Source organism: Athene cunicularia, assembly GCF_003259725.1.
Source record: "Athene cunicularia isolate RWA chromosome 1 unlocalized genomic scaffold, athCun1 chr1_part1, whole genome shotgun sequence".
NCBI lineage: Eukaryota > Metazoa > Chordata > Aves > Strigiformes > Strigidae > Athene > Athene cunicularia.
The window spans coordinates 1932831-1941415 of record NW_020799091.1 but is presented as its reverse complement, the minus strand read 5'-3'; the positions used below and the strand labels follow the sequence as shown (position 1 = coordinate 1941415).

The following is an 8585-nucleotide window of genomic DNA, read 5'->3' as shown; positions in this document are numbered from 1 at the left end:
TAGGATGTATTATGAGGTGAGATGCCTGAAGGAAAAGCTTTCTCCTGGCCTCTTCCTTCTCCCTAGTAGCTTGAGGTTCAGCCACACACTAAGCCATAGGTATTTATAACCTCCCTTAAGCCTAGTATTAGTGATTACGGCTCTGGATAGTGTTTTTATCCTTATACAGCTAATCATTCCTTTGAAGGGTACTGCAACTAGCCAGGACCAAGGCAGGGACCATCTACTGTCCTGAAATAGTCCAGGCTGTATGGTTGTGCCTGTTCCCCAGCGTGGTTTTGGCCATTCCCTCCAACAATTTCCAGGGAGGGCAGAGCCCTTGGGTCACTCTCAGCTGTCAGCGTGGTTGAGGCCGCTGTGTTTTGGTGAGTATTTGGGTGTGTGGATGTGGGATGTGCTGTGCAAATGGTCTTCCAGGCCAGAAAACAGACCCTGAAATACCTTATTTACTAGAAGAGATGTAGCCACTGATAATTCATGTGGCTTTGAGCTGCAGAGACACTGGTTGTCCTCTTGTTCTTGGGTTACTGCCTGCCTACAGAGAAGGACGGGTGGAGTTAGTAGGCTTGGAGATGAAGACTTGATGGAGAAGACAGCAATGTTCAGGGTGGAAGAAGGTTGTTTTCAACAGGGTGAGTAATCAGCAGTAGAGGAGGTCACTAGAAGGCAGGGTGGATTCTTCACCGCATGAAGGCTGCAGAGTTAAATTAGATATTTTCCTGTAAAATGATGCTCCAGCTGGATGCAGATGTTTTAGTGGAGACAGGAGGGGCTGTAGCTTGCTCCAGCAATAGTCCTGCCTCACGGCTGCAAGCCTGGAGACCACGGGAGAGTGGGTGCTGTTTGCTGTTCCGTGTGTGGGGACCTTGCAGTCTGTGTTGCGCAGGAGGTCAGGAAAGGGGACAACAGCAGCCCCTTCCAGAGGTGAACATCCTCCTGAGATTCGTTTTGAGTCATACCCCCTTGTCCCTGTGAAAGGTGGTCCTGTTCTGCCAGCACAGCCAGTGCTTGGCGGATGTTTTTTGTGTCTCCAGTTGTGCTTGGAGGTGGAGAGGAGACTTTCTCTACTGGATGTGACCAGTCAAAAGGAGAGGAGGAGGAATGACAGTGAGGAGACCAAGGTATTCGACAGAGCACCTATGAGCTGAAATGTTGCAAATGATTTAAAAAATCTTCACAACCGAAAAATCACTACCAAAGTTGAAAGGGTAACAAAAAGAAGCTCATATTGCCTTCTTTTTCCACTGAATCCTCTAAACCTTGTAATGTTTCACAGCTGGTATGAAACCACATCTAATATCTGATCCCAACTGCTCAGGAGATCCCTGTCTCTTTGGCCCAAGCAGCGGGTGATTAGGTGTTTCAGTGTCTCACTTTGCAATGCCTAATTGACTTCAGAGCCTAAGTTGGGTTTTCCAAACTGATGTACTCATGTAGGAGCCTGCATTTTACTGGCTTTCAACAAAGTAAAATACTTAACACTGCAACTGGGTCAGGGTAGGACCGCACGCGTAGCTGGGTACCATAGCCCAGGTGATGAACAGATTTGCTAAGTGGGCTGCTAGGTCGCTCGCTTTAGCTCTTGATTGCTTACGGTCACGTCTTCACACTCCAGTCTTCCTGTAAGTCCTTTAGGTGTTGCAGTATTGAACGTTGCTAAATACCACTTAAAACCTGGGCCTCAGTCTTTTGCTTTGGGCAACTGCCTTGCTGTCTCAGCAATGATCTCCTGTTGCTGGCCAAATGACTTCCACGTGATGAAGATGAACCCCGTAAAGTCATTATAAAAGTAGAAATTTCTACCTAGACTGGCAGTTCTCTTTACATCTGTCATCTTCCATTTGCAGCATTATGTTTAACCCATTGTCTGTGACTGTAGAATAAACCCGGAGTAAGGACTACAGGATTTGACGAAAATAAGCCAGTGTTTCACTGCAGGTAAATTGGCAGTCTTACCTGCTCCACTTAGAAATTGAATTTTGCCATTGCTTTGTTGCATTCTTAAAGGTTGCTTTTTTTTTTTTTTTTTTTAAACAGCTGCCAAAACTGAATAGTGGCTGGTTTGTGTCCAGTGAAGAACAGACTTGGACTAAATGGAACAGCTGCACAAAGATGTTCAACATAATAGGTAATGTGAGTCTTTAAACAAAACCCAGTGCCATCAAAGCCAAAAATCCGAAAAGCTCTTAACAAAAACCATATTTGTAAAGAACAGATGGAAAAAAAATTGTTCCGAGCTGTATAACAAGATCACATCAATCAGCCCAGCAGCAATGGCATACAGAAACCTTCACACATGACCAAAAAGCATAACCAGAACCAGACATGATACCGATATCTCCAACTCCTCAAACAGCAAGAGGGAGTCAGGGTGAACAACATCCTGGGAGGCTGAAGGCAGGCAGGAAGCACAGCAGTTATAGAGGTGTTTTATCTCCATAAAGCTGGGGTTTGGGAGATTTAGGAAAGCATCATCCCAATACATTTTTCAACAGATCAGTTAAAAATACAGCCTCGAGCTCTCGACTGGTCTTTTTTATGCGTATTGGAAAGCCGGTGATAATCGAGCTGTCCGAAAGATGAAGCAAAGCACTCCAGGATATTCCCCTGCGTGTTTTTATGGTATTTTTGCCACTAGATGTCTCTGCTGACCTCACAGTGCACCGGACCAGCCGCTCTCCCTGGTGAACTGGAGAGACCTGGGTGGAAATCAAGTTGTGGCAAAACCTGCTTGTGGCTTTAGTTCCTTTTTGCTTCTGGTTAATAATATCTCCCGTTTAACACACAGATAAGAGTCACCTGAGAAAGCTCTCACAATCTCATTTTCTTCAAGTGTCAGAATGGGAGTAAGACACTTGCTGTCGTCCATCGTTGACCCTACTTCAGAATGCTTGTTGCCGGCTCTGACATTTTGATTCTTGTCCCCTTCCCATCTCCCTGATGGCCTATTTGCGTTTTCCCATGGGGTTTGTTCTCCTTGGATCCCACACGCACCTGCGAGCATTGTGGACTAAGAGCAGCGATGCCTTGAAAACACCCTGTGGCCAGCACAAAGGGCTCTGGGACATCGTGTAGAGCTCAGGGTGTCTGAGCAAGGCACCATCTCAGTAGGTGCTAACGACAGACATGAGAATGTTGGGAGGGAGCTCAGAAACAACCCGTATGATCAGGTGTGGACGCTGACTCCAAGCTCCTCCAAGATGCGAAGTGGCTAGAGGTTGGAAACTATGTCAGATGGTGCCTAAACTGTGCAGCCCAAGGACTGGATAAAATGATGACACCCGTGGCTGCGTGACCTCTGGAAGAGAGCTGGCTGCCTTCTCCTGGCTCACAGCAAAGTGGGTGAGCTTCGTGCACCCTGTGGCCATGGCTGCAGGATCGCCCTCAGTGACTTACACTGAGAGTTGGAGAACAGCTGCAAAATGGAGGTGCTGGAGGCTCTAGCAGCTTTGGCACTGTAGCTCTTAAGATGTAACCCAGTTTAGAGGTTAAGCAATGCACGCTTGAGGTCGAAGCTCCAGAGGGTTACTTGTACTGCCCTTCACGCCACAGCAGGTCTGTGCCTGAGGTTTCCGATAGCCCAAGCAAGAGCAAACCCAGTGTTTATGGTGACTTTAGCAGTCCCAGGGCTGCAGCGGAGGCCACTGCCAGTTGCCTGAGATGTGAAACTTGATCCAAAATGTTTTTTTGCCATTGATTTCCCTACAGGACTAGCCCCTGCCCTACGAGAACTTCTCCCTTCTTGGATAGACGTGAGCATGCCCTGGGTAGGATTTGTGGGGGAACATGAAGTGTCAGAGTTATAATTTCTTCACTATTACAACGAATAGATAAGCTCGGCGAGACTTCAAAAGATCTTCATCACTTTTCCTTTTTGCAGCTCACCACTCCGTGTTCCCATTCATTCCTGACCAAACCGAGAAGCTTTCAACACCAAATGACACCTTCCCAATTTCACTGTGTTCCCACGACAGTTCAGGGCAGTATCCAAGTGCAAGGAAATTCCAAGGATGCTCAGAGGCATATCTCAGGGGAGGAGCCTGGAAGAAAATATCAGAGAGTTCATGTTTTAACAGGCTACCCTCAAGATAATGGTGAGAATTAGAGAGTTTTCTCCCCTTTCCATTCTTTAGCTCTGTATCTCTGTAGCAATTATCAGAAGGGAAGTGCTGCACGGGATAGGTGCGGCTTTGACAAACAACTGTACGACAGAAATTCTGCGTCTGGCAAATATGTTCAATATATCTTCTGAACTCACATGACAGCACGCTCGGTCTGAGTTTAAAACCAGTAGCTGCAGGAGGAGAAGGTGGGATCCAGAGCTTGGGCTGGTCCCTGAGTCTGATATGGCATCTCCACATAACAGACCTGAGAATGGGAGGGGATGTGACTCCCTCCTCTTTTTACTTGCTCCCACTAATGGGAAAGCTGTTCCTAGAACTGATGTGTGTTTGAGTGCAAATCCCTTTTCTCCTTTCCTCATTTATTCTGTTTGCTTGCTTTGCTATGATTTGGGCCAGCAGTAAACCTTGGCATAGATCTGAGTGCTGGTTTGAATTGCAAAGGGATGCGTTCCCATTCTAGGTGAGGTAACGCGCTTAACATCTCTGTTCCTCGGTTTGACCATCGTAAAATCAGAGAATAACAATATTGACCAAAAGAGGTTGTGACATTTAAATAAGCTTGACAAGTCCTGGGGGACAGAGGTGACACTGAACTGCATGAGCTCCTGTTGGTACATTGAAGAAGAAAACTTCTATAGATGCAAATAATGCTCCAGCATGGAAACTATTTTGAGGAATCCAATAGTTAAACATACAAAAAAATCTGCTTTAAACTTGTGGTTGCATCTGCTGAAATCAATTATTAAATTAATTATTTGTGCTTTGTCATAGAGAACTGATAATGACCTTAGTACTTAAAAGGAGTTACATGGGGACTTCTTCCTATGTTTGAAGCCTGGCTGAGTCTTAATTATCTAGTTTGATCTAATTCATCATCTGGCTCATTGACTTTCATTCGGTGCGTCTTACGACATGCTCCAAAACCTGTGGTGCCCGGACTACTTTGATCATAGATGGAGACAGGATATTACAGCCACCGGTATGAAGCAGCCAAATTGGCTCATTACTTCATTAAATTAGGGCAGAGAGAAGAGCTGGAACCCAAATGGGGATGCGATGCTCTCTTTTTCTAGTCCCTATCGGCTCATCCATCCAGTAGCTGTCATCTCTCCCACTGACTCTGGACAGATGTCGAATAGGCTTTGTGCAGAGTAGTTGAATGTCTGGTTTATTGATGGTACCAGTTACACAGAAAAGGCCATAAACACAGTGTAAGGGGAAAAAGATATGGGACTGAGCTTTTTGGTTGGTTGTTTGGGGTTTTTTTTTAACATCTTCCTTCTCCTCCTCATAAATAATATAGCTGATTAGGTTTTCCTTTCAGTCTTGGCCTCTCTTTGCTTCCAGGGGACCTCCTGAGCTGAATATGAACCCTTGATCCTCACTCATGGGATAAGGTTGGACCTCGCTTGGCCAGTGTTCACTGATGAGACTGTGGCACCGTTGATCTTGCAAGCAAATGGAACTGACTACATCCGTACTAATAACCAGCACGGGTCTCAGCTGGCCATACAGCTAAATTTTATGCATGATCCCCGGAACAGTTTTGGCCGGTCCCAACCAGTCCTGCAGTCCACAGGGCAGATAGCTTTGCTGGTGATGAGGATGGATGTGACCAGCCTGTTCTGGGAAGCCACAGAGATTAATGATAAAGGTACAGACCTTTCCATCTCATCTGGCCATCAGGCCAGGGAACGGGCCTTGGCAATGCTCATTCTGCTGGCATAAAGAGAACAGAGATACTTAAGTGTCTGCTCTAGAAATTGTTCTGGTAAGATGGGCTGCACAGGTCACAGTGTTTCAGCTTTTTATGGGTTTGTTCAGTTCTGTCCCTTCCTGTATATGAAGTGCATTTGGGAACTTAATTCTAAAGCTGGCAGGGGAAGGGATGGGGAGGGAGCAGAACGGGTTTTTATTGGATCACTTTTCCTTGGGGCTCACGTCTCCAGCTTTCCAAGGACACCTTGCATCTCACTGCTTTGCTTGAAGCGTGAAGTCAAGGAGTTTGGCAGCAGTTGAGCAATCAGTCACTCCTCTCTGCTTTAAAACCTTCCCGAATTCTTTGTTCCAGTAAGAACCACCGTATTCAAAGTGGGAGATCACATCCAGGGTGGATGCTGAAGGCGGAGTCGCAGACAAGATTCTGAGTAAAGTTTACAGCTTTTCAAATGGCTTGAAATCAGTTCCCTTGACTGATTCCACCCGTTTCCTCAACTCATCCCTCCTTTGCCTTTTCAACTGTTTGTACAGAGGGACAGCTACACCTATACTTTGTAAGTATTGTGTCCTGGTTCTGTATCATATTTTGGGTCGAACCAGAGGTGAGATTTCCAAACTGCAGGTAACCCACATTTTTCAGTAAATAGCTCTGCTATTAAGAGCTTCTTACCTGGTGATTCCTGGGACAGCATTTCCAAACAAAGCAGGTAAAACCCCTTTCCCTAAGCTGAATACTCTTGCTGTAAGATCAGTCTTCACCCCCAAGCAGCTGTAACACCACATCAGAGCCCAGCTTTCAGCTCCCACCAAACAGCAGTGCTCACTGAAAGCAGGGAAGTACCAGGAGAAAAGGGGAGGTGATGCCTAAAGGGGATGGGGAAGATGAGGCAGAACGATAACCAGAATGGCTCTAAGCCCATTGCTACAAATTGTGTCTTCTCCCAAAAGCCTTCTTTTATGAACAGATGCTGAGGGAGAATGTTTAAAAAATAATAGTTTAGCTGTATTTAGATTTAGGCTACCTCAGATCTCCGAATTATTTCTTATTCTGTTTGCACTTTACATGTGTTTTACAGTGCCAGGGATTGTCCGTGCCAAGAGTCAGTGATACGTGGACACACAGTCTGTGTGACATTGTCATAAATTAACAGTGATCTTTATCATTACCTTGCTGCAGACAAGGACTGGTGCCGGATCAGTGCGGCAGAGGGAGGCCATCCATGGAAATGCAATCTGCGTGGCTGAATATGGATAAGGAGGAGACAGCAGGAGTGCTGGACAGGACTGGCTGTGCACCACGAATTAGATACGAGGGGAAGAAGCCAGTGAGATTTTCGGATAATCTCTCCTTGTGCAGTTAGGGTGGAGCTAAACTCAAGGACTTGGCAAAGCATTTCACAATCACAGATTCACAGAATCGTCTAGGTTGGAAAGGACCTTGAAGATCATCCAGTCCAACCATTAACCCAGCACTGACAGTTCCCAACTCCCCCAGATCCCTCAGCGCTGGCTCAGCCCGACTCTTCAACCCCTCCAGGGATCCCGGGGACTCCCCCCTGCTCTGGGCAGCCCATTCCAATGCCCAACAGCCCCTTCTGCGCAGAAATCCTTCCTAATATCTAGTCTAAACCTTCCCTGGCACAATTTGAGGCCATTCCCTCTTGTCCTGCCGCTTACTACTTGGTTAAAGAGGCTCATCCCCAGCTCTCTGCACCCTCCTGTCAGGGAGCTGTAGAAGGCGATGAGGTCTCCCCTCAGCCTCCTCTTCTTCAGAAGAGGAGAAGAATTTGGTTGCAGAAGCAGCAGAAGTATGAAGGCGAGTGAAAAAAGGTGGAGGTGCTCATCACTGAGGGCAGTAGGAGGCAGATGGGACATGTGTACATTAGGATTCAGGTCAACTTCAACCACCTAAGGGCTTCCAGTAAACAGTTGGCTGGACCCTCACTGTGGCCCATGGGAGTAAGAGGCATTTCCAGAGGGCAGCTGTCGGACTGTGTTAGATGGCCAACTTGGGGTGGGCTTGCTTAGCCCTGAGGAGAGCCCGCTCTCCCTTCTCCCTGTGGGAGAGCACTAGGTGACTATCTTGTGCTGGACTTAAGTCAGTGAAAACTCCCCCTGCTCTTACGGAGGAAAACCCAGGAAAATGCAGGTGTGAATGCCCGAGTGACAGCTTGTCAGAGACGTGGCCAACAACCAGCTGCAAGTGTGAGAAGGGTGAGAACAGGAGGCTAAAAGCAGGGCTGCCTGGGGTGCCAAACAGGAGAGATTATTTTGAGTGGATGAAAGGGAAAGGAAGCAGGACATGATAATGTGTGACAGCCCTTTTCCAGGATGAGATCTACTGGGCTGCAAGCTCACATCTGCGGGGAAGCAGCAGGAGCTACCAGGTCTCTTAAAGCAGGACTGGATGGAGAAGTGATACGTGTGCTCTAAGGAGCAGTCCCAGAGCGGGCAGGGGACATCTCTATCGAAAGACACCTCCAGCTCTCATTTCATCATTGTTTTAGAAGGAATAGTCGTTTATTTGGAGACTACTAGGATTATTGTCAAAAGTAAGGCTATAATCCATGGAGCAAATCCCCACCTGGCCTTACTAAAGGAGGTGACTTCACTGCAGTGAGTAAAGCTGCTGCGGCTTTTCTCAGAGGGGGCTGTGGAGATGCTTTTCCGCGAGTCACGCCGTGCGTCCGGCTCCCACTCCTGATCCCTCCAGCTCTGGGGACCATGAGATGGCGCAGTTAC

The 8585-nt window shown here is 47.1% G+C and overlaps 1 long non-coding RNA gene across 3 annotated transcripts; it reads left to right on the top strand.

Moving 5' to 3' along the window:
• Positions 1-206: 206 nt before the first annotated feature.
• Positions 207-6673, top strand: LOC113486380. 3 transcript variants are annotated; one of them, XR_003399585.1, is made up of 6 exons: positions 207-365; positions 1035-1208; positions 1880-1938; positions 2038-2128; positions 3881-4094; positions 5472-6673. It is a non-coding gene; the product is annotated as an uncharacterized LOC113486380 (long non-coding RNA). The 3 variants fall into 3 exon arrangements; XR_003399586.1 differs by lacking the exon at positions 3881-4094; XR_003399587.1 differs by lacking the exons at positions 1880-1938; positions 2038-2128; positions 3881-4094.
• Positions 6674-8585: the final 1912 nt, after the last annotated feature.